The 9,822-nt window shown below is 33.8% G+C and overlaps 1 pseudogene; it reads left to right on the top strand.

The window, feature by feature from the left end:
• Window positions 1-7,830, top strand: part of LOC107744215 (ras/Rap GTPase-activating protein SynGAP-like) — a 35,471-nt pseudogene extending 27,641 nt beyond the window's left edge.
• Window positions 7,831-9,822: the final 1,992 nt, after the last annotated feature.

The raw sequence follows: 9,822 nt of genomic DNA, 5'->3' as shown, positions 1-9,822 counted from the left end.
AGCCCTCCCCCCAGCTGTCTGTCAGCTCGGCTGTCAACTCCACGCCCCCCAAGACCCGCCCCCAGAGTGGGAACCTCCTCCAGTCGCCCGACTCCAGTTTCGGGGGGAGGCAGTTGCCGAGGCAACAGCTGTCGGTGAAGGATAGCCCCGCCCCCGGCTTGCCGCATCAGTCCAGCACGGCCTCGGAGAGCCCCACCCCTCAGGGCGGAGCCAGTGAGAGCACAGAAAACACACCGAGCAGCCAACCAGCAAAACCCACACAGCAAACCAACCAACAGCACAAATAAAAGTAGTAATTTCTTTCTTCTTTTTGTTTTTACTTTAATGAGCTCAATCTTGTGTCCAGTAGTGTATGTCTGCATATAGTCTCAGATCCAGCTGTAATGTCTGGATGTTTTCTCTGTGTTCGTGTGTTTCAGGGCTCAAAGTCTCCGTCGACTCTCAATCCTCCCTCAGCCGCGTCCGAGCGTACGGTGGCCTGGGTGTCCAACATGCCGCATCTGTCTGCAGACATCGAGAGTCTGCGTGTGGATCGCGAGGACTTCAAACTGAAGGAGCACTCTAAGAGCATGGATGAGTCCCGTCTGGACCGGGTCAGTACTGACGCTACAGCAGACACAACAATAAACACATTGCTATTTAATTTATTATATATCATTCAGTTATTTATATCATTTTGTGAGGTGTCTCTATAATTATTATATAAATTATGTAATAATTAAAAGTTCAGCTCATATTTCACTTCAAAATGATCTAAAAAAAAAAAGTCATCTTTTTTTATTATTATTATTAATACATACATTATTCAAAATAACATTTTCAATATTTTTATTTATTTATTTTTAAAGAAAATATTTGTAGGAACGAGAGATTTCTTTTGTTTGTTTTGCATTGTGAAATTATTTTCTTGATAATTTAACAAAAAAAAAAAATCCTTTTTTATTTACGATTAAATCAGCATTAAATTGCCAAAAAAAAACAGGCAGTAAAACATACACTTTTTTTCCTTTTTTTATTTTAAATGGGTTAAATTGTCAGTAAAATAATGTTTGCATAGAAAACATAATAGCTTTTTTAATTTTCAAAAATAAATAATGCATACAAAAATAAATTAATATTTTTTTATGCAAAATACCTTTTGCATGAAGAAAATTAAGATTGTTTTTTAGAACCAAAAGATTTGATTTTGGATTGTGACATTATTTTTTTTGATAATTAAATGCTTCATAATGCAAATTATTTATCATAATTATTATAAGAGTTCAGGATTAAATGTGTTTCATTATCAGTAAAATAATGTCCTAGTGCAACAAAAATCATAACTTTATTTAAATAAATTTTTTGAATAATTAACACATCTTTATGCAAAATATTTTACATTCATTTTTCATAAATATTGGATAAAAAGATTTGGTTTTGCATTGTGACATTTTTTTTTTCTTGATAATTAAATAGTCATAAAACAGGCCTAAATCTTTTAATTTAACTTTAAAATTTTCCATAAATTCTTTGCAATGTAAATAATTTATAATTATTCAGCAATGCAGTAATGCGAGTTAGCAATTAAATATGTTCAAATATTAGTCAAATAAATTCAGTTTGTTTTCTTTTGATTTTGGACTGAAATAAGAGCTGAACATGTTTTTGACCGTGAGATTCCCCCTCGTGCACTTTTCAAACTCAGTGAACAGCATGTAGAGGTCAGTTCATTCTGACGGTTCTGTGCTGTTTTCTGTGCAGGTGCGCGAGTACGAGGATGAGATCCACTCTCTGAAGGAGCGTCTGATGATGTCCCACCGTAAGCTGGAGGAGTACGAGCGCCGGCTGCATTCGCAGGAGCAGCAGACCAGTAAGATCCTGCTGCAGTACCAGAGCCGGCTGGACGACAGCGAGAGACGCCTGCACCACCAGCAGGTGGAGAAAGACTCGCAGATCAAGGGCATCATCAACAGGTCAGACGCGTGACGCACGCTCGCGACTTAGTCCCTGCGATTACCAGAGCATCCTGGGAATGGGTGTGTGTGTGTGTTGCAGGTTGATGGTGGTAGAGGATGAGCTGAGGGGAAGTGGAATGCCTGACCTCAAAACCAGAATATTCACAGAACAGGTCTGTCACACGCACACCGGGAAACCATCTGTAACCTTCATGCCACTCCAGAATGATGACTGTGGGCTTGTGTGTGACGTCATCACATCTGTCGTGTGTGTGTGTGTGTGTGTGTGTGTGTGTGATGAGATGTAGTGAGCAGGGCTGTGCGGTATGAACCATGTGACCCAACACTGAACATTCCTGGATAGATGACGTCACTGATCATATCACAGTTCCTGTAATGTGACATTAATCTACATGAATCTGATCTGCTGTGTGCCACAGGTGTGTGTGTGTGTGTGTGTGTGTGTGTGTGTGTGTGTGTCAGCTGTTTCTCAGTAGCTCTGAATGTGTCTCATCCGGTCAGAAGCTAAATTCTGAATCTGTTTACTAACATCAGTTTGACTGTGATTAATATAACAATAAATAGTAATAATAACTATACCGATAACAATAACTAAAAAGTAACTAAAGCAATAACTATAGTGATACTGTAATGATGTAATAGTGATAACTATACTGATAACAATAACTGTACCAATAATTATAACAATAACTATACCGATATCTATACTGATAACAATACCGATAGCTATAGTAATAACTGTACTAATAACAATAACTAAATAATAACTATAGTGATACTGTAATTATAACTGTACTGATAACAATAACTAAAAAGTAACTAAAGCGATAACTATAGTGATACTATAATAATTATAGTGATAATTACACTGATAGCAATAACTATACCGATAATTATAACAATAACTATAATGATACTGTAATCATAACTATACTGATAACAACTATACTGATAACTTTACTGATAACAATAACTAAAGCGATAACTATAGTGATACTATAATAATTATAGTGATAACTACACTGATAGCAATAACTATACCGATAATTATAACAATAACTATAGTGATACTGTAATCATAACTATACTGATAACAATAACTGTACCGATAACTGTACTGATAACAATAACTAAAGCGATAACTATAGTGATACTGTAATAATTATAGTGATAACTACACTGATAGCAATAACTATACCGATAATTATAACAATAACTATAGTGATACTGTAATGATAACTACACTGATAGCAATAACTATACCAATAATTATACCAATAACTATAGTGATACTGTAATAATTATAGTGATAACTACACTGATAGCAATAACTATACCGATAATTATAACAATAAATATAATGATACTGTAATCATAACTATACTGATAACTGTACTGATAACAATAACTAAAAAGTAACTAAAGCGATAACTATAGTGATACTGTAATGATAACTACCCTGATAGCAATAACTATACCAATAAGTATAACAATAACTATAGTGATACTGTAATGATAACTACCCTGATAGCAATAACTATACCAATAAGTATAACAATAACTATAGTGATACTGTAATGATAACTACCCTGATAGCAATAACTATACCAATAAGTATAACAATAACTATAGTGATACTGTAATGATAACTACCCTGATAGCAATAACTATACCAATAAGTATAACAATAACTATAGTGATACTGTAATGATAACTACCCTGATAGCAATAACTATACCAATAAGTATAACAATAACTATAGTGATACTGTAATGATAACTACCCTGATAGCAATAACTATACCAATAAGTATAACAATAACTATAGTGATACTGTAATGATAACTACCCTGATAGCAATAACTATACCAATAAGTATAACAATAACTATAGTGATACTGTAATGATAACTACCCTGATAGCAATAACTATACCAATAAGTATAACAATAACTATAGTGATACTGTAATGATAACTACCCTGATAGCAATAACTATACCAATAAGTATAACAATAACTATAGTGATACTGTAATGATAACTACCCTGATAGCAATAACTATACCAATAAGTATAACAATAACTATAGTGATACTGTAATGATAACTACCCTGATAGCAATAACTATACCAATAAGTATAACAATAACTATAGTGATACTGTAATGATAACTACCCTGATAGCAATAACTATACCAATAAGTATAACAATAACTATAGTGATACTGTAATGATAACTACCCTGATAGCAATAACTATACCAATAAGTATAACAATAACTATAGTGATACTGTAATGATAACTACCCTGATAGCAATAACTATACCAATAAGTATAACAATAACTATAGTGATACTGTAATGATAACTACCCTGATAGCAATAACTATACCAATAAGTATAACAATAACTATAGTGATACTGTAATGATAACTACCCTGATAGCAATAACTATACCAATAAGTATAACAATAACTATAGTGATACTGTAATGATAACTACCCTGATAGCAATAACTATACCAATAAGTATAACAATAACTATAGTGATACTGTAATGATAACTACCCTGATAGCAATAACTATACCAATAAGTATAACAATAACTATAGTGATACTGTAATGATAACTACCCTGATAGCAATAACTATACCAATAAGTATAACAATAACTATAGTGATACTGTAATGATAACTACCCTGATAGCAATAACTATACCAATAAGTATAACAATAACTATAGTGATACTGTAATGATAACTACCCTGATAGCAATAACTATACCAATAAGTATAACAATAACTATAGTGATACTGTAATGATAACTACCCTGATAGCAATAACTATACCAATAAGTATAACAATAACTATAGTGATACTGTAATGATAACTACCCTGATAGCAATAACTATACCAATAAGTATAACAATAACTATAGTGATACTGTAATGATAACTACCCTGATAGCAATAACTATACCAATAAGTATAACAATAACTATAGTGATACTGTAATGATAACTACCCTGATAGCAATAACTATACCAATAAGTATAACAATAACTATAGTGATACTGTAATGATAACTACCCTGATAGCAATAACTATACCAATAAGTATAACAATAACTATAGTGATACTGTAATGATAACTACCCTGATAGCAATAACTATACCAATAAGTATAACAATAACTATAGTGATACTGTAATGATAACTACCCTGATAGCAATAACTATACCAATAAGTATAACAATAACTATAGTGATACTGTAATGATAACTACCCTGATAGCAATAACTATACCAATAAGTATAACAATAACTATAGTGATACTGTAATGATAACTACCCTGATAGCAATAACTATACCAATAAGTATAACAATAACTATAGTGATACTGTAATGATAACTACCCTGATAGCAATAACTATACCAATAAGTATAACAATAACTATAGTGATACTGTAATGATAACTACCCTGATAGCAATAACTATACCAATAAGTATAACAATAACTATAGTGATACTGTAATGATAACTACCCTGATAGCAATAACTATACCAATAAGTATAACAATAACTATAGTGATACTGTAATGATAACTACCCTGATAGCAATAACTATACCAATAAGTATAACAATAACTATAGTGATACTGTAATGATAACTACCCTGATAGCAATAACTATACCAATAAGTATAACAATAACTATAGTGATACTGTAATGATAACTACCCTGATAGCAATAACTATACCAATAAGTATAACAATAACTATAGTGATACTGTAATGATAACTACCCTGATAGCAATAACTATACCAATAAGTATAACAATAACTATAGTGATACTGTAATGATAACTACCCTGATAGCAATAACTATACCAATAAGTATAACAATAACTATAGTGATACTGTAATGATAACTACCCTGATAGCAATAACTATACCAATAAGTATAACAATAACTATAGTGATACTGTAATGATAACTACCCTGATAGCAATAACTATACCAATAAGTATAACAATAACTATAGTGATACTGTAATGATAACTACCCTGATAGCAATAACTATACCAATAAGTATAACAATAACTATAGTGATACTGTAATGATAACTACCCTGATAGCAATAACTATACCAATAAGTATAACAATAACTATAGTGATACTGTAATGATAACTACCCTGATAGCAATAACTATACCAATAAGTATAACAATAACTATAGTGATACTGTAATGATAACTACACTGATGACAATAACTATACCGATAATTATAACAATAACTATAGTGATACTGTAATGATAACTATACTGATAACAATAACTGTACCGATAATTATAACAATAACCACTGATAAGCTACCACTAAATATTGTAGAAACTTAATTTGCTGTAAAGTTGCTTTGCAATGATTTGTATCGTGAAAAGCGCTGTACAAATAAACTTGACTTGACTTGACTTGACAATAAATATACCGATAACAATAACTAAAAAGTAACTAAAGCAATAACTATAGTGATACTGTGATAACTATAGTGATAACAATAACTGTACCGATAATTATAACAATAACTATACTGATAACAATAACTAAAAGATAACCATAGCGATAACTAGTGATACTGTAATGATAACTGAAGTGATAACTATACGATAATTATACCAATAACTAAAAGGTAACTATAGTGATACTGTAATGATAACTATAAGAGTAACTATACCAATTACTAAAGTGATACTGTAACGATAACTATAGTGATAACAATAACTATACCGATAACTAAAATATAACTACAGCGATAACTGTAACAATAACTATAGTGATTACTATATTGATAACTATAGTATACTAGTGATAACTATAGGGATAATAACTACAATGATTACTGTGCCAGTAACTAAAACTATAGTGTGATAATTAATATTAACTATAATGATAACTATACCAGCGTCCAAACCAACATACGATAACGTTCTGTTTATTCTGCAGTTTTGTCGTCTGTCTCTTTAAATGCTCGCGCTCTTTAATGCAGGATGGATTCTGATCGTTTATCAGCTGGAGAAAATCGCTCTGAAAGTGATTCTATTGATATTGTTCCTCTGTGTCTCATCATTGTAGTTATAAGTGTGGTCTTTATTATTAGAGTGATCATTAAAACTTTACAGTTATTATTGTAATTATGGTTGTTTGTGTGAATGGGCCTTTACAGGGGAATGACATGTAATGTTTTGTAGCAGTGATTACTGCATGTCTGTGATGAACTGAAAATGGATCACAGTGAATGAGGGCCTGTGATTGGCTAACAGTAGCAGCATGTCCTCAGAGGGAGGGCCTGTGATTGGCTGCTGGAGAATGACATTAATTCCTTCTGTTCTGTCCTCCACGTCTGTGTTCACTCGTCTCATCACGTCCTTTCTGTGTGATTTCTCATCATATATTCACGTCATTCAAACCCGCTGGCTTTCTTTCTTCAGCTGAACAGCAGATGTTTAGCTGAACGTTCACGCTGCTCTTCTCCATGCGGTCACTCATATTTTCTATGACGAGTGCTGACTGAATTCTTCCTGCTGTGATGAATCTTTGAGTGTGTGAACGAATCGGTCACTGAATCTCGGCTTCTGTTTCTCCCTCAGCCGATTTATGGTGCCCACTCTGGAACATGATTGGCCCGTGCAGGACTAGCGGACCTGTGATTGGTTGAACCTCAACCCAGGAGTGTCTGATGATTGGCTGAGAGAGAAGAGAGAGGCGGAGCCTGAGCAGGACGACCAACTTCAACTTCAGGAACTCTACAAACTCTCTCTCTCTCTCTCTCTCTCTCTCACACACACGCTGAGAGTATATATATATATATAGCTGATATATAACTATATATTCCTCAGGTGTGTCTCTCTCACTCTCTCCTGCTGTCTTTCTCTCTTTCTTCTGAATTTTTTGAGCCAAATGGACGACAATCAGCATCTTGAGGCCGAAACAATCACACCGATAGCACAAAGAAAATCGACGCAGACACACAGACGGAGGGAGAGAGAGAGACGTCTTTATTCACTCTCATTCTCTTCCCATCATCCCCTGCCTCTCTTTCTCGCTCTCTCTTTACTGCAGGAGAGTGTGTGTGTGTGTGTGTGTGTGTGTGTGGTTTTGATCAGCTGCAGCCTCAACTTCCTAATAATGACTCAATAACAAATCTTTTTCAAGTTATGTTTTGAGGGGCTTGATACTTTCTGAGCCAATCAGACGTCGGCGTTCTGCTCAGAACCCTGCCCCTTCCTGTCTCGAGCCGGGGGGGCGGGCTCTCCTCTCCGTGCCTAAAGAGCTCCATCGAGAACAACAGGGCAAAAAAAGACTAGACGAGTGAGTCGGAAACTGGGTTTGTTCCATGATCACGCGTTTGCTCATCTCTGACAGAGACGGTCATGTGACTCGCTCGCTCCGCAGCGTGGGCCCCAGAGAGGAAGAGCGGTTGGTGGCTTTGCTGTTTTCAGTGGTGGGACGTGGCGCTTCGATGGTGGAGAGCGAGCGGTCGTGTTCGTTTAGTGCTGGTGTGTGTTTGTGCCAAACGCCCGGATGACGAGGTTCGCTCATTTAGACGCAGCCGCCCACTAAAGCTCTCTTCAGACCCTAGTGAGTCGCCGTTCCAGCGTTTCACACATCCCACAATGCAGTGCGACAGTGCTTTGAGATGGAGCGGAGAGTCTAAATGTTTCGATTGAAATTGTGACAGAAATATATTACTATTGTAGAATAGAATGTACTTAATTAAGCACTTAATAATTATTACAACTTTATTTTTTAAGGTAGTATTTTAATTTTCTGTTTGCAGCACTTTGTTTACCAAAATAAATAAAAGGAATTGTTAATTTTCATTTGATTACTTTTTAAAAGATTAATTAAATTCCAGCGTTTTTTATAGTAAATTTGTATTTAATCATAAACACAGAATTACGGGACAAAAATAAAACATTTCGTAAGGCCCTATTGTTAAAGTTGTATAAATTCAAATGATTAGACTTTTTTTGATTATTAGTATTCCAAATTAAGTATTTGGAATCCAAAAAAAATGAAAACAGAAACACAAAAATGTGGAAATAATTTAAGAAAAAAATTTATGATTTCATAGGGCCCTAAAAAAAATTTTTTTCTTAAACCTTTAATAAATTGTTGTTAAATTGTATAAGTTTCTTGATTTCAATTAATTAGACATGGTCTAAGGCCCTTTCTATTGTTAAAATGAATTAAATTGGTTAAGTTTTATGATTCAAATTATTAGACTTGATTTTTAACCATTAAATTAACCAGAATTTATACAAAATTAAACTGATGTCATTGGGCCCTAAATATGGAATTATTGCTCAACTTCTAATAAATTATTAAAAATTAAATTTAATATAAATTTACAACATAAAACTGAATTTGGGGGAAATAAAACAGATTTTATAGGGCCCTTTAATTAATTTGTTAGGCTTAATTTATCAGATTCTTTAAGTAATTTAAGCGATAATGTGTTGATTTGTGCTGTTGGGTTTTCTGTGCAGTTCTCGCAGGAGCGGTCTCATTTTATATTATTATTATTATTATATTTTTAGCCAGGTTAGCATGACATGTTGACAGAAATTACATAATGGTGCTTCCCTACAAATGTCTATTCTTAATATGTTTCATAAAATAGTTAGAGTGGACTATTTGGTGTGATTTTCTGCTTTTTTGAGCTTCAGAGCTCTGGACGTCAGTGGGGCTCACACACACACACACACACACACTCGAGCACTCGAGCACTGACGTCATCGGCGAGGTCGGCTGCTGATTTCTGTACATAGAGTCCAGATTTACCGATGGAAAGTTTCTCTCATTTTAAGTG

Source organism: Sinocyclocheilus rhinocerous, unplaced genomic scaffold (genome assembly GCF_001515625.1).
Source record: "Sinocyclocheilus rhinocerous isolate Xijiao unplaced genomic scaffold, SAMN03320098_v1.1 scaffold618, whole genome shotgun sequence".
NCBI classification, from domain to species: domain Eukaryota; kingdom Metazoa; phylum Chordata; class Actinopteri; order Cypriniformes; family Cyprinidae; genus Sinocyclocheilus; species Sinocyclocheilus rhinocerous.
This window is presented reverse-complemented; position numbering and strand designations above follow the sequence as displayed.